Source organism: Crocodylus siamensis, chromosome 7 (assembly GCF_052110815.1).
Source record: "Crocodylus siamensis isolate JL-2025a chromosome 7, ASM5211081v1, whole genome shotgun sequence".
Lineage (NCBI taxonomy): Eukaryota > Metazoa > Chordata > Crocodylia > Crocodylidae > Crocodylus > Crocodylus siamensis.
In genome coordinates this window covers 41,442,013-41,469,445 of record NC_143401.1, presented here as the reverse complement: position 1 = coordinate 41,469,445, position 27,433 = coordinate 41,442,013, and the positions used below count along the sequence as shown (strand labels likewise).

General features: G+C 45.4%; 2 protein-coding genes across 5 annotated transcripts in view; one reads left to right on the top strand and one right to left on the bottom strand.

Moving 5' to 3' along the window:
• The window catches only part of WAPL (WAPL cohesin release factor), a 133,130-nt gene extending 132,501 nt beyond the window's left edge, over positions 1 to 629 (bottom strand). The window contains exon 1 of one of the 3 annotated variants that reach the window (XM_090056846.1): positions 431 to 629. The gene's annotated coding sequence lies outside the window, so the exon portion shown is untranslated. Of the gene's footprint in view, positions 1 to 288 lie in introns of all 3 variants that reach the window. The other 2 variants (XM_090056847.1, XM_090056848.1) reach the window with 2 other exon arrangements.
• Positions 630 to 901: 272 nt separating this feature from the next.
• The window catches only part of LOC149859723 (endogenous retrovirus group 3 member 1 Env polyprotein-like), a 47,939-nt gene continuing 21,407 nt past the window's right edge, over positions 902 to 27,433 (top strand). Inside the window, exon 1 of one of the 2 annotated variants that reach the window (XM_090056850.1) lies at positions 902 to 1,287. The gene's annotated coding sequence lies outside the window, so the exon portion shown is untranslated. The remainder of the gene's footprint in view (positions 1,288 to 27,433) is intronic. The other variant, XR_016443442.1, reaches the window with a different exon arrangement.

Genomic DNA, 27,433 nt, shown 5'->3' with positions numbered 1-27,433 from the left:
GACCTGGCAGGCAGCCGGGCCTAGATGCGCCTCCGTGGGGCGGCCAAGTCTCCCCCAATTCCCTCACCCGCGGGGACCGCCGGGTCCGAGCTGGGCGAGGCCGCGGCACTGCTGGAACTTTCCAGCTCCCTCCGCTCCGCCCGGGGGGAGGGGGGGGCGGGAGGCGGAGACCCGAGCAGAGCTGGGACTGGAGGTTGGAGACTAGGCGCAGCCGGGCGGCAGGAGGCGCCGGGCCTTCCCTGCCCGGGCCTCGCCCCCGCGGCCCGCCCGGCCCGGCGTGGCGCTCACCTTCGTGTCACGCAGGGTGGACGGCGGCCTGCGGTGGCCAGTGGCAGTGGGGCACGGCTCGGCGCGTGGCGCCCTCCGGCCTGAGCCCCGCGGCCGCCCGGTCCGGCGCCGAGAGCCCGGCCGCGTAGGCAGAGGTACTTGCCCCGGCGGTTCCTGCACGCCCCTGCGCCGCGGCGGCGGGACCCGGCCCCCAGGGGGCGGGGACGGTGCTGGGCGCTGGCGCTAGGGCCCCCGGTACCGCCTCCTCCGGCGCCGCTTTCTCCGCGCCGGGATTATCGCCGCGCTTTGAACAGGGCCCTGGACCATCTCTCCGCCATTTGCCCCCCGCTCCTTCCGTCACTGCGCTTCCCACACTCGCCGCCGCCCGCAGCCAATCGCACCCCGCCTTACTCAACCGACCCGCACACCGCCGCGCATGCGCCTCCCTGCGCCGCTGTCACGTCAGCGCGCGTGCGCGCGGCTGCGCAGGGTGCTGTCGGGACTTGTAGTTCCACGGGGCGGGGCCGCCCTCACTCGGAACTGGGAAGGCGGCGCCTAGGGAAAGCTCCTGTTCCCGGCCCCCTCGTTCCGTGCTGTTTGTGGTACAGTCCGCGCCGCCCCCGCCTTTGCCTGAGGTAGAGGAGCCCCGCTGAACTGTTGCTCTGGTGCTTGCAGACGTGGCTGGAATGTCAGTGTGCGCCTCTAGGCGTGGAGGGGGGACCCCGCACTGGGCCGGGCTCCTTCGGGGCGGGCAACGGCCGGGGCCCCGGGCGGCCAGGTAGGGGCTGCGACGCCTGTTCTCTTCCCTCTGGAAAGGCGACGTCTGTTTGCGGCCTTAGCACCGAGGAAAGCAAAAGCGAGCACCCGCGTTTCCATGGAGCTGGGGATTCAGAGCCAGACAAGCCTGGGACACTTACCTGCAGACTGTAAAAAATTATAGCACAGCTCAGTAGGAGGCTTCACAAGCACCTGCACCGGTTCTGAATAACCTTCAGAAAATGAACAGGAGAGGAATGGAAGGTAACTGTATCCTTTAGTGCCTGGTTGAGTGACAACATGAAACAGAGTTAAAATGTGTGCAGACCTGCTTTGTTACTCAGTTTAAAAGAAACCTGATCTTAGAAACAATAGTTGTGCAATTAAAGCTGCAAAATAACCTTAACTCCTCTGAAGTAAAATATAAGGCAAAAAGAGACAATATTATCCAACCATATGATGACAATTTAACTGCAAAAATTTCAGCCTTATGAGCAGCTATAGCCTGTCCTCAGCACACGTTATAAAAAGTGGCAATGGGGAAGACAATGCCAAAAGCCTTCATTCCACATTTTTGTCAAGACATGCCACTATTTCCACTAGCACTAGTAAAGACCAAACAATAACTACATATTTCTGTGGGGTAAGTAATGATATTAAAACCCTTTGTAGAAAAAAGTAAAGGTTAGTGTACCGACAAAACATATAGATTGTATCAAACAAACCTACAATAGTTCCCAAATTTAAAAACAATCTGATTCTAGAAAGTGAAGATTTCTTAAAGTCTTTATCAATTTGCTCATATTTCTCATAAAGGATGGCACTCTACTGTTACAATGTTTTTACAAACTTAAGATATCCACAGTTCAAGACTAGTCATAAACTTCTCAACCCCCTGAGAAAAAGCCTTGGAGGCAAAACGGCTCTACAGCAGAGATACCTGATTTTGCAAATTCTGAGTAACTTGACTAGGGATTTTCAGGATACGAAAAAGGAAAAATGGGAGATTGCTATTACTAAACTGAGAGGGTGTAAGTGATTTGGGGGATTAGCTAAAGTCAGGGATTTCTTTTTGGTTTTTTCCCCTGTTTCATTCATCCAGGATTATTTAAATCCATTTTAAAAGCTTATTTACAAGAATTAAAAGGCTACATTTCTTTCTTTTTTGCAAACTCAACAAATGAAACAAATAGGCTTGAATTTCTGTGTTTACGTATAACCTTCAGTCACAGTCATGATATATTAATAGTATGTAGGATTTGCGAGCCACACATACTCTTTAAAGCGGGGTGGGCAAAATGCAGATCACAAAGCCATTTTATCTGCTGCCTGTCATGTGGCTCTCAATGGCTTGACAAAACTCAGTAAGCACCTCTCCCCAAAATAATTGCCCGCCCCTGCTTTAGAGAGATGACACAATTGGTCTTGGAGAAGAAAAACGGTAATTAGGAATATATTGTCATGTGATTAAAAGCACAAGTTTAATTTGGGTAACAAAGAGAAACCTTATTCATTTTGGATGAAAATATCTTTAAAAGGTTAAAGATAAACATCTTTAACAGTTTGGCTAATAGTTTTAGAAGAACTGGTAGCAGTAAGTTACAATAAACAATTTTATATAAAAGTGAGTTCATTTTTCTTGTTGTCTTGTGTCAGAGCTAATAAGTAGTCTGTTTAAAATTCAGGATTCCAATTAACACTGACCTATGATAAATTTTTGTTAATTCTGGAAAGGCAAGGATTTTTTGGGGTGGTATCTTGTGTTGAACCAACTACATGGTTGGGATAAATTTAGACAAACTTTCAAATGCAAGGCATCAGATCCTGAAGAATCCCTTCATCATTATTGAAAGCTTAGTATGTGGAAGACCAGAAGAAGTGAAGATCCTCTTTGGCTATATCTTGATTTAAAACAACCTCTTTCTAAGCTCTCATGTACCTGAGCACAAGTTCCATTTCTAGTCTTTGTGAGAGAGTCCCACACATCTCATTCCAAAGCATTGCATATTCACTGAAGGGTCCTGGTGGGAGTTCAAGTGGCAGACAGAGGATAAATTTAATCTAATTTATGCACTGATGGTCCTTTTTTCTTTTTTGGTAGGCATTCAGCAGATGGCTGTAGGCCTAGCTAATTAAAATAAGCTTTACATTTTATAATAATAATTTAAGAATAAAGGAAAAATGTTCAAAAGCACAAAAGTGACTCACTGCCTTCCAATGGGATTTAAACACCTAAACTACTTGAAACACTTCTAAAATTTTTACACAGAGTAACTTTGAAAATGTGGCTCTCTTCATTAAGCAGTATTGCTTCTAATATAACTGTATAGCCTAAATATGTACAAAGACTAATACAAGGCAAATATAACCTAAGACCTGTAGATTTTATTTTTTGGCTGTGGAAAAAGTTCAATCCAATTAGGTTTGGATTACCGGGCATCTCTATTTTGTTGGGTGTGACCCTCATCTCCTAGGCATCCTCTCCCTGAAAAAACCCCCATAAGAGGTAAATGTTTAATCACCAAGAGATGTTTTTCATTTCCTCTAGCAAGTCAGGTGGCAGTTTAAATCACTCAGCCTACCCTCAGAGCATTAAGGCCCAGTATCCTCTCAGTGGGCACATCTACAAAAGAAGCTAAATACACAGTAGACTAATTCTACTTAGCATGTCAAAGCAAAAGTCATGATAATGACATAAAGCACAGTAGAATTAATCTTCTTCTCAATAGCATCACAGAAAAATTGTGCGCCGGTGCTACTTCACATTCAGTTAGTACCTGTTATTATCAGAGATCCTGGTTTTCTCTGATTAAAAAAAAATCCCCAGTTTTCAGATTTTAAAAAAGTAGCCCCAAATCCACATTTTTTCCATGATTAAAATGAAGCATCACTCATATACAGATAAATATATAGTGTTGTTTCATTTTAATCACGGGGAAAAAGTGGATTTGGGGTTACTTTATTTAATCTGAAAATTGGAGATTTATTTTTTATCAGAGACGACCAGGATTCTTGGTTTTTACAAATATTAAATTGAATGCGCAGTAACACAAGGATGCCGAGGGAGTTGGTTCACATGCTTGCACACTGTCATCTTTGAAAACTCATGGTGATTGAGAGAGGTCTTAGACGATTGCAAAAGGGCAAATATAGTGCCCATATTTAAGAAAAGGAAAAAGGAGATTCTAGGGAACTACAGACTGGTCAGCCTCACCTCAGTCCCTGGAAAAAACATGGAGCAGATCCTCAGAGAAGCCATTTCTAAGCACTTAGAGGAGAAGAAGGTGATTAGGCACAGTCAGCCTGGATTCACCAAGGGCAAGTCATGGTTGACCAACCAGATTGACTTGTTGTGGCGGAGCACCTTTGGGGGTGTTTGCCACTTGAGGGATCTCACAGTCTCTGAGGGGAGCCTGCTTTGGAGGAGCAGCAATAGAAACCTCCTCCACATACCATTTTAAGGGGGCAGGTGTGTGGCAGGGCACTGTAAGTGCCTGCCACTTTAAGGGCCTGAGCCAAGCTGCCAGCAGGTGCCTGATTGCAGCAGCCATTTTTAGATCCCTGGCTGCCTTTATAACCAGATCAGTTCTCTGCTGGCAGGGGAGGTAGCAATATTGCCTGGCTGTGAGGCTTCATGTATCATCCGGGAGGTAAGGGAGAAGTTGTAGGGGATGGCTAGGAGGCTCCTGGTCCTGGGCATGACCTAAAATGCACCCTGCTGGGAGTGGGTGGCCTGGTGGGGCTCTCAGTGTCATGGGATTCCCCAGGAAATGCCAGACCTGTTATCACCCCAGTGAGAGGTGGGTAGGGGCACCTTAACTCTAACCCTCACTGTTGAGTGGTTCTGGTAACACCAGAGGTAGTGAGGGCTGGGCATGGCTACGACCACCTGAGCCCTGAGGGGTGCAAGACCCTGAGAGACCCTGAGGAGGGAGACTGAGGGCCAGGCACAGCTACAGCCACCTGAGCCCTGAGGGCTTCACTTGCCTGCCTTCCCTGCTAGGCTCAGCCCCTGCTACGTGGCGAAGCACCCCAAAGATGCTTCGCCACACTTGTATGATGAAATGATTGGCTCTGTGAATGTGGGGAGACTGATGGATGTGGTGTACCTTGATTTTTAGCAAGGCTTTTGATACTGTCTCCCACAACATTTTTGCAGGTGAGCTAAGGAAGTATGGGCTGGATGAATGGTCTGTAAGGTAGATAGAAAGCTGGCTGGATCATCAAGTTAAGAAGGTAGTAGTCAGTGGCTCAAGGTCTAGTTGGCAGCCAGTATCATGCCTCAGGGGTAAGTCCTGGGGCCAGTTTTGTTCAGTATCTTCAATGACCTGAAAGAATGCAAATACACCCTCAATAAGTTTGCAGATGACACCAAGCTGGGGACAGAAGTAGGTATGCTGAAGGCTAGGGTTAGGATTCAGTGAGACCTAGACAAACTGGAGGATTGAACCAGAAGAAATTGCATGAGGTTGCACAAGGATAAGTGCAAATCTTGCACTTAGGATAGAATAATCTCATGCATCAGTACAGGCTGGGGGCTTACTGGTGAGCCGGAAGCTCTGCAGAAAAGGACCGGGGGGATTACAGTGGACAATTCTAATATAAAAGCTTAAGTCTGTGCGTGTGTCTGTCCATAACACTTTATTAGCACTCTGATTGACTGATGCGAACAGGTAGTCAGAGTGCTCCAAGCATGGGGGAGCGCTGCCATGATTCTGAAGCCGTGCAGGGGGCCGTGCATGTTCTGAGGACCGGACAGGGGGTTGGGGGAGCCAGGGCCAGCACCCCACCTCATTCCCTGCAAGCGGCGCTGAGGATCGAATGGGGTTGGGCAAGCAGAGGCCAGCTGAGGCCCAGTCTGCAAGAGGCAGAACAATGGCAGCACTCCATCCCAGCCCCCTTCCCATCCCCCCCCCACATCATTCTTGACAGGCAGTTGGCTAGTAAGCTGAATATGAGCCAACAATGTGCCCTTGTTGCCAAGAAGGCTAATGGCAAACTGGGCTGCATTGGTAGGAGCAGCAGAGCAAGAGAAATTATTATTCCTCTCTTCCAGCCTTGGTGAGGCCACATCTGGAGTGCTGTGTCCAGTTTTGGGCCCCACACACTAGATAAAAAATGTGGACAGATTGGAGAGTGTCCAGTGGAGAGCAACAAAAATAGGGGGCTGGGGCACATGACTTATGAAGAGAGGCTGAGGGAACTTAGTTTATTTAGTCTACAGAAGAGAAGACTGGGCACATCTGTGGCAGAATACCATCTCTGTCTATCCCTAAACTCTGCTATCTGACACTTTGTTCTTTGCAGTAACCATGGTAACCAGACACCTCTGTCCCATCTCTTCAGGTAACCCTGAGTTGTAATCTGAGCTGGATACATTCCTGAGGGAGGGGGAAACCTGCTCCCTCTGCCTGTGTGACTGGCATCACATACCTGAGTGTGGGGCTCAAACTCCCTATAGTTCTATGCAATGCTAGCATAACTTGGAGGGGGCTAGAGACCCTGCCAGTCTACCTGGCAATCAGTGATGCATTTAAAATTGGTTGGCTGGCAGCCAACAGTTACTGGCTTTCATTGGATCAGATAAATGAGGTCATAAGGGCTATATAAGTAAAGGACTGCCCAGGAGGAGGGGCAGTGGCCATGATGAAAACTCAGAAGCTGGACCATCTGAAACTCTCTCAAAACTCATGATCAATAAACTGTTTGCCTCCAGAAGGAATCTCCACCTACCTCTGGATGATACTTGTGAGTAAGCTACCTAAGATGTAACTAGATATATAGCTTGCAGTAACTCAGACGTGCGATCGAAAGCTACTATGCCACTGTTTGCTCTAAGGGATTTTTCTGCTATTGCTGTACCTTATACCCTATCCCAAACGTACTCCTTGTAACCAATAAAGTTCTCCGTTGTACCTAGCATGGGAGACTTATTGGCAGAGGGTTTAAATTATGCCTTGGGATCCCTTTGGTTCGGCTTACTAAGGGAGACCATTATTGTGCTTCAGACTGAGGGGAAGCACCCCAAATTCTTGCACTGGGTCAAGTTCTCTCAAGGACTACTAGGCCTGTGTTTTCTAGGGGGCACAAGTCCAAGATCAGTCCAGACCCTGGGTGGTGGAAACATTACCCCCAGGCTAGCAGGTGTGCTCCAGGAAGGGGGTTGGCTGGATGCGAGGTGCCCCAGGGAGGCACGCGGAGCCTGGAAGGTGGTCAAATGCAGTGAAGTGGGTGGCTCAGTGCAGGAGCACCCCCTACTGGCCCACTACAACATCTATGTGTGCATTTGTTCCAGGCATCTACACATGCAGGGATGTGGGAGCAGATCTGCTCCTGTCAGTAGCCTGCTCTCACCCCTTTCTGGCCCTACACTACTCCCTGGCAGCAGCCAAAAGCATCTCTAGGCTCCTCCTGGGTTCTAGCCCAGGGGTGGGCAAGGAGCACAGGGTAATGGAGATTGTCCCCACCTGGGCTCCAGTGACAGATGAAACCCCACCACCAGGGGGCTGTCTGCTGTCCAGCAGCCGACAGCCCCCAAGGGGCAGGGAGCAATGTCCCCCTGCTCTAGAAGCAGGGAGCTTCTAGCCCCAGCTTCCTGACAGGGGACTTGGAAAGAGCTTCATGGGAGGGGCAGGTCCCAGCTCCCTGCCCTGATCTGCCAGCCAGACAGTTGCCTGCAGCTGGAAGCTACCATTTAGGGTTGTGTGAAACCACTACGTTTCATTTCTATTTTGGAGGGACAGTAATTCATTTTGGTGTGTCCGATAACTGTTCTGTTTCGATTCAACCTAGTCTGTTTTAGAGTTCCAATGCTGTTTCAGAGATTTGGATCAGCCGGGGAGAGACAGGCACAGCCAAGAGGCTGCAGGTTCTCCCACAACTCCTCCAGCTGTGCCTGCCTCTTCCCAGGCAGGGGTAGCTGTGGGAGAAGCCCCCATGGCTGCCCTGCCCAGCCCCATCCCCCATCTGGCCCCAGCCTCTCAGCACTTCAAAAAAAAAAAAAAAAAAAAAACTGCCCCGTACTCCCCAGCTGCAGCTGCAGCAGTGGTGATCAGGGCCTCTGAGGGCTCATAACAGAGCTCCCCGTGCAGTGGGGGACACCAGGGATCACCTCCCTCCCCCACCCCTCCCACCCGCCTAGCATCCGTGCTGCAGCTGCCCCATGGTTTGGCAGGGTGCTTCTGTCTGGCAGCTGGGGTGGCACCAGCAGCCAGCTGGAGCCCAGTACCACTCAATCCCAGCAGCCCTGGCTCCCAGACAGCACACAGCATCCTGCTGAGCTGAGCTGTGCTACACCCACAACAACTACCATGCAGATTCCAGGCTGGGGGGGGAGTGATTCCCACTGCCCTGTGCTGAAAGCACCAGGAAGACTGGTGCTGCAGCTGTCCCCACAACTGTCATCCCACATGCAGATCCTGGACTGCCACCTGGACAAACTTTTGGTTACTCCTGGAGCAACTATGCCCACATTTGTACTGGCAGGACACTACATGCAGCTGCCCCTCCCCACAGACACCTGGCTGACCTTCATCCTACTGAAGCTGGCCACACCCACCAGCCTCTGCTAGGTGGGCCACCTCTTCAATGTGGGCAAGGGCAGTGCTGGGAAGGTTGTCCTGGAGGTGTGCAGCACTCTCCAGGACATACTGGGGCACACAGTGCTCTGTGTGGATGACCCACTGATGGTGGGGTTACATGCCCTGAGATTCTCCCAGTGTGTCCATGCCCCAGACAGGACCCACATCCCCATCACCTGCCTGCCCCACAGCAACCGCCCCTAATACAGCCAGAGGACCTTTCAGTTGTGCTCCAAGTTGTTGTTGACCACCGTGGCACCTTTACCAACGTGAGTGCCGGCTGGGCAGGCAGTGCCCACAATGCCCATGTGTTTTGGGACTCCACTCTGCCAGCCCTGGTGCAGAGCAGCTACTTTGTGCCAGGGGTACCAGACCTGCAACTGCACGCAGCTGTCATCTGGCCTTACTTCACTGAGGACTCTAGCTACCTGCCCTGGCTCATGCAACCCTACACCAGCCAGCTGGACCCTCATGAGTCACACTTCAACTGGTATCTTGTCTGGACCCATGCCCTCATGGAGTGCACCTTCAGCTGCCTCAAGGGATGCTGGTGCACCCTCATCACTTGCCTTGAGTTTGCTGAGGACAGCTTCCCCTGAGCTGTTTTTGCAACATACATGCTGCATAGCATCTGCAAGGCCCAGAGGGAACTCTTTTGCGAGGCCTGGGCAGAGGAGGCATGGCAGGCAGAGGATGACAGCGGTACCCCTTCCCCGGCCCTGAGGGAACTGCACACCCATCCCTGGGGGCCGGCCAGGGCACCAGGTGTGAGAGGTGCTGGCTGACCACCTCCTCCTACACACCCTTCTGTAGCCCTCCTGGACAGCTGCCAATGGACTTCCACTCCATTGCCTGCCACCAGCACCATTCTCACTGCAGACAGTTCTAAAAAAAACACTTTATTGCCCTCATAACAAACAGACTCCCTCTCTTCCTCCTGAACACCAGAGCCCCTCCACCACCCACCACACCCACCAACAATAAAACACCCATCCGATCCTAGCCCCACTGCAGGCACCTCCTGCTCCACATCCATGTTGAGCAAGGGGGAGTGACTGAGCTGGGTCCAGGCAGGGAGGCCAGGGTGTCAGGAGGCCTGGGCCAGGGGCTCCTGGCTGATGGAGGCAGAGTTTGAACCCAGGTCCATGGTGGGGGGGGGGGGGCTGTTGCTGCACCACAGGAGACTGCCAGGGGCCAAGGGGGGCTATGGTTGTGGGCAAGCCAGTAGGCGGCATGAAGGTGACTGCTAGCACCAGGACAAGGACAGTGTCCAGCACCCAGCAGTCCTCCTCTGTGGCCTGCGCTGCCTTGGCCACGACTGCACCCTGTTCCCACAGGACCTCCAAGCACTCTCACTTCTGGGCTCAGCTCCTGGCCGTGAACTCCTGGTACATGTGATCCCATGCTTCCTCACACTGGTGTTGCCCTGTGGGGTCAGACCAACTCTCAGGATCTCAGTATTGCGCTGTTAGACAGGAGGGTATGACACAATTGCATGTATACAAAACACAAATCAATTAGATGCATACACACACACTAACAACTCAGGCACATGCACATCCAAACCAGCCTAGGCACATGCGTACCTATCACCAATTCAAGCACATACACTATACACCTCAAAAGTTAGAAAAAAAATCAATTGTCCATACCCGCACACTCAATACACCTACATAGATCACCAATTAGTATATCATGCACACAATGAGATTATATATACACATGTACACAACCTACCTACACATACAGGTAAGTTCCTAACTTGGATGGTACAGTGTTTATGTGTGTGCTTGGGGTACCTGGGATAGTTGAGGGAAGATTCAGGTGCGAGAGAGAGTGTGTTAAAGTATAAGGAGTGAAAGTTGCCAGAACTGGGATTAGAACCTGTGGACTAGAGAGACGCTGGCTGAGGAACTGAGGCTTACTTAAAATCAAGTGGTCCCAGGGTTACTCGAGGTCACTGGTGCACAGAGTGGGGGGAGGAAAAAAAAGCCTGGTGGCAAGGAGGAGACAGCCAAGAAAGAGAGAGACAGAAACCTGGGAGCTCGGGGCTGGAAACTGAGGCAGACAGCTGAGATATTGGAGGGCGGGAGCAGATAAGTAGTGGCAAAGAGGAGACAGGAAAGAAACTGTGGCAGAAACCTGGTTGCTCAGGGGAAAAGGGAGTGGGGATAAGACAGTGGCAAAGAAGCAGGAGGTTTGGAGGCAGAGAGGAGCTCAGGACAGGTGTCGGAGGTGGCAGTGACCAGAAGCAGGAAAGGGAGAAATGAGACAGAAGTTAGAGGGGTGAGGAGCAGAGATTGGAGCAAGGCTAAACCACAGTAAAGCAAAACTCAACTCAGGGGTTTAAATAACAAGTTTATTAAAGAGACATGCTACACAGCCCCATGAAATTATTGGTTCATGCACAAACACAAGCACTGACAATGGCAGCAGGAGAAAGAGACTCAGTGGAAGGGTTGGAGTCCAGGTAGGGAAGAGAAGCAGAGTGCAAGTCCTTGGTTGAAGAGAGGGTGGAGGGTGATAGCTACCTATCCAGGCTGGAAGGGGTCTTTGTCCAGCAGGTTGTCCACAGGGGGGTCACCGGCAGGGCCCCTGGGTGGATAGGTGGTGTGGCATGGTGCTGGTCCAGATGGAGAGGGTGTCCCAAGGAGTCAGTCGTCACTGCCTCTTTTTATGGGGCAGACTATGTCTGATCTCCTATGGAGAGGGCCTGTCCAGGCAAAGTCAGTCCTGTTCCAGAGGGTTTCAGGTGTTCTTACTGAGCATGTGCAGTCTTGGCACAATGGGGGGTTGCCTCATCTTTTGTTTCTTGAATGCTGAGGGTAGTTCCAAGGGCTGGGTCATTGCTCCAGGTATTGGTGTTGATGGTTCGGTCATTCAGAGGGAGCTATTTTTAAACCTACTTCCATTGTCTCTCAAGCACCCTCATTCACCCCCATTCATTCAGGAACCAAGTTACATAGGGGTAGGTGTGAGTCATAGGTTATACAACCAGGCATGGGGATAAAACGGAGGCTTGACATTACAAGATGGAAACTGGACTTACGCGCTACTTACATATATAGGCCTAAAACAGTAATCACACAATAAAAAAGCAGTAAAAAAAATACATACAAAACATAATAATTATCACTTATAAAACAGTGGATATGTATATCAAAATAGCAGGGCACTTATTTGCAAGGAGGGGAGAGAAAAATAAAACGTACTACCTAAAATAAAATATTAAAGCTTATCCTACATGTTATCTTACTTAGTCTTATCTATAGGGAATAGAGAGGGAGAGAAAAAGTGAGAAATGGTTGGGTATGGGCAGAGAATGCATTTTAAAATAAATTAAAAAAAAAAAACTCTGGGTTTTGCTACATATTCCCCCCTTGACATCAACTTTTCACAAGGGTGATGTCACTATACTGTTCGAACACCATTGTCCAGGTATATAGAAAGGAGGTGTCATCTTCAGCTGTTTTGAAGTTAAAACAAAACTTAGGCAATTAAAAATATTGAAAGAGAAAAACCTTGGGGGGTGAAAGAAAAAAAAAGTTAATGAGGTTGATTTGAAGAGTTACAATGGTATAGTTGTCTTTTTGCTTATTAAAATATTACTTTGCAGTTTTTACATACGTCCTGTTATACTGATATTCTAAACAGCATTTAAATCCTTGAGAGAAGTACAAACAAACAAACAAACAAACCAAAAACAAAACTTTGACATCTTATCAGCTAGCTTAGAGAAGTGAGGGGGTGGGAAACAAAACAATACACATAACCTTTAATAAATAATCTTTTTGCTAATCAAGTGGAATCTAAAACTTTTTTTTTTTTGAGAATTGCTGCCTTTTTTTCAAATATCAGAACAAGTGGAGCACCTGCCCTGCACATACTGCTGCCGCACCTCTTCCTTGCCCCACAGTACCACAAGGTCTCCTGTCTCCTCCTGTGACCACTGGAGCCCCAGGTGGTGGTGTGTGGCATCAACAATGATGCCATCGGGGCTTATGTGCCAGCTCTTCAGGCCTCCACGTGGCTGTCCCTTGTGATGCCAAGCATTGGCAGCTGTCCACACCACCCAGCTCTGGGGCATAGCATGGGACTAGGAGCTGCATGGCAAGGCGATGCCCCACAGCATTTGCAGGTTCTGTTCATACTGCTGTGGGGGTTGGCTGCTGGGGCTGAGCTCAGGTTGGTCCCTAAGTGGGAAGGCTGACAGGGAGCAAATCTGCTCCCAAGTGGCATTTACACAAGCATTACTATGCCATAAGTACTTGTGAGTAAATTTGCTACTTGCATTGATGAGCAGTGATTTCTACTGTGCAGTAACTACGTGTACATGTAGACACACACACTTACAGCACAGTAAACTATGTTAGTGTGCAGTAAAGCATCTCATGTAGACACATCCATTGAGAGGAGATTTAATAGCAGCGTTCTGCTACCTGAAAGGTGGTTCCAAAAATGATAGAATTAGACTATGCTCCTTGGAAGATGACTGAACAAGGAGCAGTGGTCTCAAGTTGCAACAAGAGAAGTTTAGGATAGATATTAGGAAAACTCTGTCATTAGGAGGGTAATGGAGCACTGGAACAAGTTACCCAGAAAGGTTGTGGCACCTCCATCCTTGGAGGTTTTTAAGACCTGGCTAGAGAAAGCCTCAACTGGGCTTATCTACTTGGGGATGGTCCTGCTTTGAGCAGGGGGTTGGATTAAATAACCTCCGGAGGTCCCTTCCAACCCTAATTTTCTATGAGTCTAAGCATAGCTCATTAATGAATGTGTAGACACGCCAGTCTGTTTCACATTCTTTCTTTTTCCTGTGTTGTGTTTCACATCCCTGTCACTTTCATAATGTCTCTTGCTCCTGAACTTTCCCTCCTTGCTTTTTTTGCAATTTCTGTCCTTTCCTACTGGAAATGGGGTGGTGGTACAGGCACCCTACACTCTTGCTGCACTTCTACTATCATTTCCCAATGCTAGGAAACCTTAAGTTTCCACTAGGAAAAAAAAATCCCCCTCAATTCGTCCAGCCTTAGTTCCAATACTGTATCACTCTTCTGTAGGAAGCAAAATCCAGAATACATGGTAGGAACAGATGAAGTTTTGTCACTGAGTTTTGTGGAACCAGGTTTTCTGCCTTGCTGTTTGCATTGCAAACAGAAGAGGAGGATTTAGAGATGCTGGAAGTATCAAATCACCAGATTTCATCCACTGTTCTTTAGTGTTGAAAACAGACATAGCCCGTCTACACTGGAATATACACTTTTAGTATCACTTGAGAAAACTCACCAGTAAGAATTCAATTTCCTATTGCTGGCAAAACTTCTAAGAATGTGTTTATGATAAAAACTAGAATAGTCAGGCTGGTGAGTGGTTTTTCATGGAGACTAGAACTTTAGAGTATGCCAATTTTCTTCCTGGCCTTAAAAACAAACAAACTTGACTTTTGCGAAAAATATTGGCCTAACTAGTAAAGCAGTTATACTGTGGAGAATCCTGCTTATCTTCCTCCACAAACGCACAAGAAAAGAAAAGTACTGACTGGTGTTTTTTAGCCCTCGACTCCATGCAACGCCCAACAACTAGGGAGACAATGGATCAATGCCATCACACATCGCCTGCGCACATTGCTCATCAACAGCTTTATTAAACATGGAGACAGCTTCGGACTAGCTCCAACAAACCGGGAAGCCACCACAAACATTAGTTCTTTTCATATTTATACACCTTGATTTATGCTCATTAACAGTTACTCTACCTTTGTCCCTCCTTTGTTCTGTCAAAGATCAAAGTCTTTGATTTCAGATGCCCATGGCAAAAGGTCAGATGGCAAAAGGTCAGAAGCTAACACAACAAACTTTGTAATTGTAATTTATCCCTCTGTATTAACAGTGTTGCATATACACACCCCATCTGTGCCTCATTTCAAATCGCTTGAGCTTCTCATACGAGAGAGAGAAACTGACCTTGACAGCCCAGCACGAAAGATAAAGTACCTATAGTAACGAGATTAGCTGACTTTCGTAAAGTTGTAAAATTAAATATACTATGCGTGCCATCCTGTGACCAAACAGGACCAGTACCACCCAAGTAAAAATAACCCCCCTTTTTTCTGAAACCTGAGCAAACAAAGAAAGCATAAGTGCCAACTCATTAATTATTTATGATTAGCGTATAGTAATTGGTCACCTTTGGCAAATATAACTTTGAAAGAACTTCCGCCCAAAGCAGAGAACTGTGTATACACTCAAGAAGAACAGAGTGTGCACAAATATTATCTTTCCACCTTTGTATCTTTTTGGCGTATCTCCGTCTTGCCGGCCCGTTTATCTCTCTATCTCTGTCGTAATCTTTCTTATCAAGAGCTCTCGGTAATCTGCAGACTGCAACAGCTTGTGTGAATCACTCGGAATCTGTAACAAGCAACTCTCTTACCTACCCTGTAAATGCTGGGTAACATGATATCTGCATGCTGTAACTGAATAAATCAACTCCTCTGCCTACGCTGCAGCACATCAGTAGCATAAGTAAAATAAATCTTTTGTGAAACCATCACGCTGTGTTTAAATCATACTGACTCCTGCTCACCGTTATCACCCACCTGCCCGGTCATAATCCCCCTCCTCGCGCCAAGCTGGTCGTGCCGACCCAGGCTCGCAGGTCAAAGGTGCACCAGCATTAGGGGCGCGACATGTTCCACCCTTAGTCCTTTCCATTTTAAGCTCTCCCTCTGTTTACTGCTTGTTTCATTAGCATAGAATTACTTATGTATTTCACGTATTTACATGTCTTTTGCTATGAGTACATGCCTAAGACCCTGACCCCTCTTCTTTCAGTCACTTAGGTGGACTTCGACCAAAACCTGGAAGCTTCTGGAGGCTTCTTTACCAATCACCATTCACCTTTTCACATATGTTTATCTCGGATTCTGTTACCAGTTACGTCTTTCACATTCCAGTCTGTTTTTCAGTCCCAGTTTGTACCATCTCCACATTCCTAAGACTTCACTTAGACTTACACAGACTCACTTGAAAATGGTTGTGACAGTTAAGATGGCTACTTAGCATAAGCAAATGACTGGCTTAGCATAAGCATTTATAAGCAAAATCTGCTTTATCTCCTAATGATACATAATGAGCTATATATCTTATAACATTTCTATATTGTTCGGAAAAATGCTTGCCTAAGTGTCTTACAATGTTACTTTTAACATACCATTCTGCTTTGTGGTTAGCAGCTTTGCTAGGCCACAGGTCATAGCCTTTTATTCAGCTGCAAATCCAATGCTCCGCAAGATCCAAATACATCACCCTAACAGTGTTCAAAAAGCAGAACTTGATACAGTTTAGAATCACATTTTTTGTGACTATACCATGCTATACCTACTGCAGTATGTCAAATAACCAATTCAGCACCATCAAGTGTACTAACTGAAAAATAAAAACACAGGAAATTACATTGTTACATTAAAACAAATGAAATTATAGGCAATATGACAGGTGGCTACTTGTCTTGGATAAATAAGTGTTCCATATCATGGCATTAATTAATCAATTTCAGGCATCCAACAGGAAAGTGTTGTGCTCCTCCACCTTCTCCTTGCATCCTGCACACCCATCTGTTGTAATCATGTCAACAGCACCATCCTCTCAGCCAAATCAGAACCCCTGGAAATACTAGTTCTGCTAGGGAAATCAAGTCATCATGCTCCTAAGGCCAATTTCCTACTGTATGTTAGATGTTTATTTGGGGCAGTCTTTTCCTAGGTGAACAAGTCTACCAAAAAAAACATGTTAAAAACCAGAGTAGAGATAAGGCAGTAGAAATACTGGCTTCACTATAAATACTCAAGCTCAACAATAACCCTGACGTGGGGCTTACCTCAACTAGCTACCTCAAGATAAAAAGTACCTGTGCTTTATCTCCATAAGGGTTTTACTGGAAGTTAGTTATCTCAGCATAAAAACTTCTTATTTGCAGTAAAGACATACCTTCCTTTAGGTGTGTTTGTTAGAGGGCAAGAGAAGATTTAGGCTGCTGAGCAGCGTGAAAGGAGAAGTTTTCATGGCCTGGATAGTGGACCAAAGAGGGGACTGCATCTCTGACATAGTTAAATGTTGCCTTTTACCAGAACTCAATTCACATAAATAAAATTAAAAATAAAATAAAATATCCCTTAAGTATTCTCTAAGCATTTGGGGGATCTAATGCTACTGAAACTTTACTGAGCTGGTCTTTAATGCAAGACCAGATGCAATTTTCAACAACAACAAAAAATCCTTATGACAGAGCGTAACTTGTCAGGGTCCCAGGGATAGCTGTGACACCCACTGGTGGCTCTGCAGCTGTGCCCTAAGACACTCCCCATATCTCTCCTGCCATGCCTATATATCTATTTTCTCTAATCCATAGAAATAATTACATGTCTATAGAAATAAATACACATCTGTCCAATTTCTATCTGATATTTTATAAAGTACCATATGTACTTGAATCCAAGAGAGGGTTTTCCCCACAATTAGCATGTAGAAAAAGAGCCTTATCTTGGATTCAGGGGCTACTCCAGGCTGGTACCCTGCTCTCCTCTGCAGCCTGTGGCCCCCCCCCCCCCCCACCCTCCGGCAGGCTGCAAGTAGGAGCAGGTTGTGGCGGGGCAGGGCAGACTGGTGTAGGGGTAGGGAGTCAGGGAGTTGTGGGGGCGGGGCAGGCACAAGTGCAGAGGTGAGGGGGCAGGGGAAGGGGCAGGTGGTTGGGGTCTGGCCTCTCACCCTCTCTCTCCTGCTTTTCCTGCCACAACAGTGTGGGGGGTGGAAGGGATTTAAGATGACTGTCTGCTAACTAGATTCTATACAGGGAAAATTATAACTTTTTATTTTTCATGTGTGGAATCTAAGTATTGAGGGGTTGTCTTAAATTCAAAATAATTTGGGATTGGGGTAGATACGTTATTTTTTCTCCTTTGCTTCTCCTTCCAAAAACACTGCTGATAGCTGACAAACAGTTAAAAAATATTATACCAGAATTTGACCTGACACATTGCAATAGAACTTCTGCATTTCAACCAATGAATGTGGCCTTTCAAGAATTTGCATGTACTCATGTTAAATGGCAGCTATACAGACTATAGCTAGAAAAGCAAATTTGCTAGCAATTGAGTTTTTGCAACATAGACTAGGGTGACTGGGTGGGTATGTGCTTCTGCCTGATGGCAGGAATTAATGTACTAACTAGCAAATTAAGCTGATAAAATGGAAATTAAAAAAGAATTGCATCAAGGTTTTCCCACAAAGAGGTCAGAGGCAGCAGAATATCAGTGACTTCATTATTGCCATGCTAGAAAACTCCAAACAAATTATACATCTTGCTACTTTCTCCTTAATTTTAATTACAATACCAGTGCCACAAAAAAGCTGTAACCTCTGCTTCATATTGCCTTGTTTGTTCAGCACAGTACACTGTTGCCAATTCTACATTCCCTTTGAGTACAAGGTTCACCCTGCACAATTTTACCACAATGGTAGGTAACTGTCAAAAATCATCCTACAGCAGGGGTAGGCAACGTTTTTTTGTCCAGAGTGCCGAAAAACACCACAATGCCTACCTTGGAAGGTGCCGGAGTGCTGGCATGCCAGAAAAACAGAATGAGGGAAGGGAGTACATGGCAGGATGCCCTGCTTGTGCCCCTTGCCCCCCACTCAAAGCCCGTGCCCCCCAGCCCTGCTTCCCTGTGATCCCCACCAAATGCCCCCCAGCCGTGCTGCCCCTTGCCCCCCTACCCCAAAGCCCCTGCCCCCCAGCCCTGCTTTCCCTTGCCCCCCACCCAAAGCTCCCGCCCCCCAGCCTGGGCTTTGTGGCTGTCAACAGCTACCCTGGTTCTGGGTAGCTGCTGGAGCCCGGGCTGCTCCCAGCAGGGTTGCAGCATCCCAACTGCCTGCTGGGAGCAGCCTGGGCTCCCGGCTGGCAGCAGCTACCCAGAGTCAGAGCCAGCTGCAGCTGGGAGGCTGCAAACAGCTGTGCTGAGCTCTGGAGCCCAGGCATCAGCTCTATACTGTCACGTGGACACGTGCCTCAGAGCAGGCAGTGGGAGAGTGGCCTGAGACACCACAACCCTGGTCTCTCCCTGGCTCCTGGCACAGAGCTGGTGACTGGGGTCCAGAGCCTCATGCAGCTGTTTGTAGCCAGCTTGGGCTTTGGGCAGCTGCAGCAAGCAGTGGGCAGGCTGCAAACAGCTGTGCCGAGCTCCACAGCTCTGGCATCAACTCCATGCTGACGGCAGCTACCCAGAGCCAGGGCTGGCCATAGCGTGGCGAGCAAAATGGCCTTGCATGCCATGCTTGGCACATGTGCTGGGGGTTGCCGACCTCAGTCCTACAGCATGCAGAATAAGTGTCCATTAATGGTGTTCACAATTTTTTTCAGAATTATATTTGAAGAAGACAGCTAAAGGTTGAAAAATTACTGGTGTATTGATTGGCTCTTTTGACATATCAAGCAAGTGAATCATTACTGGATTTAGCCATATTCAAAGATGAAAGAACAAATAATTCATTTACTCTCTGTGAGTACATTGATATCCCAATGATATGCTGCATATCTGAAATATTGCAGTGACCTGGTCACACTGTAGACCCATGAATGATCTTGAATCCATGACACCATGGAACAACAAAGCAAAATACTTTTTTAACATTACAATTGTATTAATATTGGAAAGAGATTTGGTGCATGCATACTCATGCAAATACATATCCTCAGACTAGCATAACCAACTCAGGAAGTCTGTCTGTTGATCTTCATGAAGTGTGGGCCTTTTTCCAAGTTTTAACAACTGTAACTGAGCTGTTGTAATTGTTTAGGAAGCTAAACGCCCATTCTTTTTCTGTCCTCTTATTTTAAGGGCGTAGACTTTCTTGATCAGCAGACAAGAATATATTCAGGGTCCAAGTGGTTTCACTTGCTGTTTTCTGTTTGAAAATTCTGTGGGATGCATCATAAAGACACAGGGCCCCATAACTACTCCTTTGATGGTCATATGTCAAATATCTATGGGAACTAATATAGATTAACTAATCTGAGCAAAGGAAAGGCTGTTACCCTCCTTTTTTTCTCATTTCAACAGTCCTGTGCAAATGTGTGCTCTCTTTTTAGTGAAATCCCCACACATGAAGCCAAACAAACAGATTCCAGCTTTTCAAAGAGCCATCTCTCTGCAATGAAGCATAACTACATTTACATAATAGATTACTCCATATACCTCTTTTGATTTTTAAAAATTGTTTTCATTTTTTAATTAAGTGTCTTTTGTGGGGTGGGGTGGGGAGAGGAGTGCTCCACGTATTCCTGGAATAGGGTATGACATAGATATCAACAGGACAGCTTCACTGATATCCTCCTCCCAAACTGTTTTATCCCTGCCCTGCAGAGACTAGCTCTGTAGGTAAAAAGGCAATCAGTTTTCATCTCCATACCATCCTTGGCCACCTACCACTCTGTTGAAACTTTTCATGAAGGGAGAAATGACATTAAAGAATATTTTATTTTGTTAATTAAACATATGTCAGCTATGAACTAGACAGAGATCACCGGCTCAGTTCACACTGACATCAGGAATAATGACTGAAGAAGCAATGAAAGTCTGTATATCATTCCCAGCCCACTGAGCCATCCAAGAACAGTTCCCAAGAGCTGATAACAGAGCAAAAGTTCAGTGGTCCCGGGTCCTTAATTTATCTGGAATATCTGGAATAATGTATAACTCTGACCAGATCTTTCCCTATAACATAAACAGAAAACTGGTGTTTGGTTGTAATGACGTCTCTCCCGTGGCCTGCAGTGCCACCTACTGTAAATAGGGAGTACACTGGACACCAACTGAAAACGCAGAAGCCTTAATTCATGTGCCTGCCCTTCGGCTCATTAACAAAGTTACTGTGGCAATTCAAGTTGAAAATCATGTTAGAATCCTGGCTTACAGTTAATGCAAATCTAAATTTATTCTTCAAAACAGGGCTGTGCATACCACCAGACTGCTAAGCAAGTCTGAACTGCATTTTTATGGCTGTTCTTAAGGGACATTGTTAAATTATACATCACTGACCCACATCTTCAGGAGGTGTCAACTGGCATAAATCCATTGATTTCTGGTTTATATCGGCTGAGAATCTGGCCTTGGGATTAAAAGAAAGGGAAGAAAATCAAGTTTTATTCATGTTGTAAAAGTGACCTTGAATTAGAAGTGACATAATTTGAAACCACTTCATTTGTTTCCTCCTATTTGTGATCTAGACAGGACTTTTAGGAGCTTATTATTAACCCCATCACACTGAAGGAAGGGTCTGAAGCAGTTTCCTTGCTTCTGCCCTCCGAGTACTGCATGCCTGTTCCTGCCCTATCTGCCTTTTTTTTCTTTAGCTCATTACATTCTGATAAACAGGGTCCTTTTTCTCCTCCCACAAGCTATTGGGGAAATGACCATGGGCAGGCTTCTTGTTAATATATTGGAAACATGTCAATGAATATGTGGCTTGTTTACTTATTTGCATGTCGCTCTGCTTATATAGAGAAAGCAACTAATCAGTTATACTTTCAGAGAATCTGGACTCACAGTTTACATTGCAAGGAGCTGTATATTTTGTTCAAGGGAAAAATACAAGCTTCCTTTTTCATTATTCACATAAGAATGTCTTCTCCCCTGTTTAAAAAGGGACAGAATGTGACACTTCCCACACTTTATTTTCATTGTAGAGCTATTCCTGATTCCTGGCTACATACATACAGATGTGGTCATCTGCTGGGATCAAAGAAGAGTGACCAGCACCAAAATCACAAACCTTTACCAATCTTTGTCCTCATCTTAGACTGTTAGAATTAGTGAGACCCATCAGTAGAGGGAGACATGAACACGTGTACTACTGTATTGTATTACATAGGCAGGGATATTTTCGTTGAAGTAAATATATAATGGATGGTTTTGTTCTAAAGTTCAAGGAGAAATAATTTTTTCAGAATTTTCAGACAGGTGAAATCAACATGGCAACAAAGCAGAAGCTGCTGGCTGTGACTTCTGCTTGCTGCCAACAGATAGGCAATAAGCTATACTTTGTTGGAGCTTCTTTTCTATTCATACTTCATTCAAAGGCTTTTTAACCTTGCTGCCTCTGGCAGTCCTAGAGATGCTTCACAGTTTTAACTCCTCCAACAACGAAGCACTTCCAAATGCTGCTGAACAAATCCAAATGCTGGAGAATTAATTTTTCAGCTTTTCATCTTACAGTGTGCAAATGTTTCTTTTTTGTGACAATGAAACTGAATACTCCTGCCAGCAACATATGGAGAATCTATTTATTACAAAGCTTACTGCATATAATACAAACTCTGTTCTCTAGAATAAAAAACTGACTTGCACGGCTTTAGTGTATAAATGTGGCTTGGGGCACCACCGACAGGCAGAAAACAGCATGACTGTTTCTGGAAGAATATTAAGCTAGGCAAAGCTTAAAACACAGTTCCTCTCAATAATATAATTTAAGTGAATATGTAAGTCAGCTTTGAGAACGAAAATCAGGCAGGTTTGTACAGACTGATGTGATTTAAGACATGCAAAGAGAAAACAGAAAAGGAAAGAGACAGGCTGGAAAAGGTCTTTGGTTGAATATATTTAGCAATTAAACCCTAATTCCAATTCCCCAGTATATGACGGTAGAACCTAGAGTTGTACCAGAAAGCAAATTAGTTCCGAGGATTTGTAGACGCATTTTCAAATTTCAGGTGACAGATCTGTCAGTTTGGACTTCAGAGTGTCAGGTAAATGCTGAAAGAATACTTCAAATGAAAATACATTGGAAAACTGCAATACATTGAAACTTAAATCAATACATGAAGATGTGTGGTAATTCTTTGCTAGGAGTGTGTGAAACACGCCCTATTTAATTTGGATTTGGATTTGGCCTGAATTGGGGACAGTGATTCAGTTAGTTGATTTGGATCACTGTCCCCGATTCAATTTGCTCAAATCCATATTTGAAGATTTGATATTGATTTGGAGAATCAGTGATTCAGATACAGCTTTAAATGTTTTTTCTACATACCCTGAGGTATCAGGCACAACTTGTGAATACTGCAATGCTGGGGTGGATGGAGCATCCCATAGCGGGGGACCTGCTCAGTGGTGAACCCGGAAGTGGACTGAAAGTATTTCTGGTCCACTTCTGGGTCTGCTGGGGAGCAAGCTGGGAGCCCCCCCCCCCAATGGCCCCCGGCTTGGCAATCAGCCACGGGGGACCCTGGGTCCCACCCTCCAGACCCAGGAGGCACCAGTCACCAAGCTGGGGGGAGGGGCACAGGGGGCTCCCCTGCATGCTCCCTGGAATGTGGATGTAGACCAGAAGTACTTTTGTTCCACTTCTGGATCTGCTGTTGAGCATGCTGGGGAGCCCCCTGCACTCCTGTGAGATGTTCCATGCATCACAGCATTCACAAGCCACCTTCTGTCTAGAAGTATGTAGAAAAAACATTTAAAGCTATGTCTAAATGCAAATTGCCAAAGAGGGTTCTGATTTGATTTGGAGAAATTAAAGGGTCTCCTAATTCAATTCAGATTTGGAAATTCAGCCACTGAATCAGACCGAATTGCCACTGAATCAAATCAGGGACCAAAGTTTTGCATAGCCCTAGTCTTTGCCATTGAACCACTGGCAGAACCTTGTGGGAAGCCATGGAAATAAAACATAGCCCCAGTTGCTGGTATCAGACCTATGTTAACTTTAACTTCTTTGAATTGCATAGCGTGTCAGCCAAACTGATATGAAGTTGTCATGGTGACAGAGATGGATAGAGGCTGTAAATGCAGAAAAGTCAACTATAGTATCAAAGAGGCACTTTTTAGTCATAAATCAGCTACAAGGGGATACATACAATAGAAAATATACCAGAAAAATAACTCTACTCTAAAGTAAACATTAACAAGCTCTGATATTGATTACCAGGAAATCATATTTTTTCTTGCATTGGGGATCAAAAAATACACTGCTAAGAGTAAGCTGGAAACTTTCCATTATGAATGCAATGAGTCTAAACCACCACTTTTCAAGTTTTCAGTTAAAATGTATAATTCCCTTCTGGCTGCAAAAAATCACCTTGTAAGAATGAAGTCATGCTAGCATGGCTTTGTGCATCTACAGATGTAGACATATATTTGCCAGACAGCTGCAGAGTGAAATTAATAATAATGTTCTGCTTTAGGGGTGCTATTTAGAACCTTTTGGGCGGCAACAAAGTATCAATGATCACACGAATTTCATGCCACTTCAAATGTAAGCCTGGAGTTATTTCATAGGGGAAGATATCCCCAAGAAGCTACAGCTGTGGAATGCAATGAGTACAAGAGAACTCTTCTGCCCCACTACTTCATTCCTTCTGATTCAACAGCTTTTGCTCACAGGCACCTGTAAAGCCTCCCTCTACTCATGCAGTTGCTTACACCTTGGTCAGAACAGGGACAAATACATAGGTCACTACTGTTTGAGCAAGAAGTATGTTTCTCTAAACTGAGAGCAACTATAAAGGGTACAAATCTTCTATCAATTGGGACCAAAGGTAAACAAAGTGCAATCTGATCAATGGTTTTCTTTTCACCATTTCTTTCTCCACTTCGTATGATAGCCATCCTCTGGGCCAACACACATGAAACACATGAGAGACCTCCAGAACTGAAAGCAGGAGCTGCTACAGTTTCAGTAAGAAGTCAAAGCTCTGTAGTTACTCCCTGCTGATCAGCATGAAAGGATCATATAATACGACACCCACAAGTGGGCTATATTTACAGACACAGTGGTTGTGTCTGTGGTGTCTTGACTGCAGTCTTATAAATTAACTCATGCTTCCATCAGAAGTTCCACTGCACTCTACCTGAACCATAAGCAGCTGTACCTATGAATCAAGTAAGTCAGAATTGTCAAGATGACACATTTCTGATGCAAGTGAGTTATTCAAGTTATTATTATCCCTAGTTAGAGACACTCAGACATGTTCTATGCATGGTTCTAGTATTCTGTATGTGTGGCTCCAGTACTTTTACTACTACACAAAAATAACTCAATAAATAGACTCTAGCCCATTCTAATTCTACTAACTAACATTAGAGTATCCTTGTACCTAAATCACAGTCAACCTTCCAAGTCAGTAGACAGCAGTGGTTTTCAACCTTATTTCATTTGTGGACCACTACAAAATTTTGAAAGGAGGTGCAGACCCCTTTGAATTGTAAGTGTAAGTATTTACATATTTTTGATTGTTGATAGCCATCTTTCATGGACCCTGTAATCATAGACTGCAGACCCCCAGGAGTCTGCAGACCACAAGCTGAAAACTACTGGTATAGAGCCAGACATAGCACCATATAGAACCGAGGCTTAACCCGGTTTCTAGTGGACAGGTATAGTTAAAAACCTATTAAAATAGCTGATCCTGATTAAGCCCTTCCTAGTAACCTCAACAGTGGCCAAAGACTAAATGAGTGAAAAGACTAAAGCATCCTCTCAATCCTGGCAGCAGTGGAGACGGCCAGTTGTGCCCCTGCTGCCAAGCAGGCAGGGGGCACGCAGTCAGTGTGGGGTCCTTGGATCAAAGACAGCAGAGCAGAGAGCCCCTAGCCCACACTGGGCAGTCTACATCCACCCTCAACCCATTCAGCTCCGTTCCTGCCATGGCGGGGGAAGAGAGTGGATGGTGAGCAGGCATGTACCCAAGGTCCCAATAAATGTTAATTCACTACTGCATATCACCATTGACACCCATTGAATATATGGAATAGGGAACCGTTTGCTGGAGTTGACTGTTGTGTCCCTGATTTGGGGTGACTCATAGGCCCTGAGTTTCTAAGCTTTCTCATTTGATAGGTATCACAAGTATTAACTACAGATAAACTAACAAGAAAAGAACAAGCTTGATGGAGTGTTGCTTTCAAGGTTCAATGGGAGGTATGTGTCCAATGCCATCTTCCAGTTGTCATCCCCAGATACTGCCAGCTGAGGCAGAGCTAAAGAATCAGGGGAATGTCCTGTTTAATTTCCAAAGGAAGCAGTTATTTCAAACTGTCACAAGGGAAGCTTCTTGGTATATGACCTTTTATTTTTCTCTCCTCTATTTCAAGAAAAATCAAATAGCTAATCCTTTTCCGAAGAAATCAATGGAAAAACTATATAGATGTGGTTCTTAGCAATCAGAAGGAGGCTGAAATTATTCAACAGATGTTATCCATTTCAGTTACCTGGAAACTGGGCCCGTGCTAGTCTGGTGGACAGTTCACAATAGAAATGTCCATTGTTTAGCTAGTGACTCTGACATTTTCTAAAGGTCAGTAAAATTGACCAAAATAGCCATTGTAAAATAAGTATTCCACTATATATGCCCACTATAAGTGTTGTTTAATACCTTCAGTAATGATCTGGAGGATGGGATTAAGTAAACACTTAGCAAATTTGCAGATGGTACTTGATAAACTGGATAAATGGTTTAAAATCAATTGAATTAAAATCACCAAGAGCAAGTACAAAGTCCTGCACTTAGGATGGAACAACTGCACACACAAGTACAAACTAGGAAGTGACTGGCTAGGCTGCAGTACTGTAGAAAAATACTTTGGGGTTACAATGGACCATAAGCTGAATTTGAGCCAAAAGTGTGCTCTCATTGCAAAAAAAAGGAATTGTATACCAGGTTGTACTAAAAGAGGGGTCACTTGCAAAATCAATGGAAGTGATCCTTCTGTATTATTAGGAGTTGTTGAGGCCTTACTTTGCATTTTCAAGAAATATTTGGACAAGGAAAAGTCCAGTGGAGAGCAACAAAAATGATTCAAAGTTTGAGAAACATAACTTATGAGAATAGGCTTTAAAAATGGAGATTAGTCTGGATAGAGAGAGACCAGTGCATATCCTTTTGACAGGAGTCCAGTCTTTTTGATAGGCATGCCAAAAATTAGGCCCATTTGCTCCCTAAGCATCACTTCAGTTCCCTTCCTCTACTCCATCTGCTGCTTTGCTTTTTGCTTCCTGCTTTATCTGCTGCCTTGCTTCCTGGTCTGCCATGTGCCACACACAGAGGCTGCCTGTGCTACTTCTGGAATGTGTACCACAGGTTGACTACCCCTCACATTGACTATTCTCTGAGGCCCCAAGGAACAGAACTAGGAGCAAGGGGTTCAAATTGTATCAGGAAAAATTTCTCACTCTGAGAGTCATTAAAAATGGGAAAAGGCTACCCAGAGAGACTACACAATTCCTGTCCTTGAAACTTTTTAAGAGCAGGTTCAGACACTTGATTGAGATAGTTTACTCAGGAGTGATCCTGCCTTGAGCAGGGGGGTTGGATAAGGTGACCTCCAGAGGTCCCTTCCAACCTTACTATTCCATTATTCTATGAAGTAACTCACTGTATGGAGACTCCTATTCTAAAATAAATATGCCTTTTTTCCAATTTATTTTAATATTTTGCAAGGGGATTAAGCTAGACCAAAAGAAGGAGCTCTTCTAGAATAACAAAATCCATACCTAGAGTTATTCAAGAAAAAGTTATTCCTCAACTCCATGCATACACACGTTTTAAAGGTATGCTTACACAGCCCAATGCAGCTACCACTGGTATAAGATTAGTTAACTACCTGAATTACATAGGTCCTTTTGAAAATCCCACTACACATTAGTAATTGAGAGCCAAGGAGCTACATCCTTGTACAGAAAAGGCACAGATCACAGCTATTCCAACTTTTAATGCAGAGATGTGGATAGGAAATTACAGGTCTCAGCATTCCTGAATACTCAGAACAATTAGAAGAA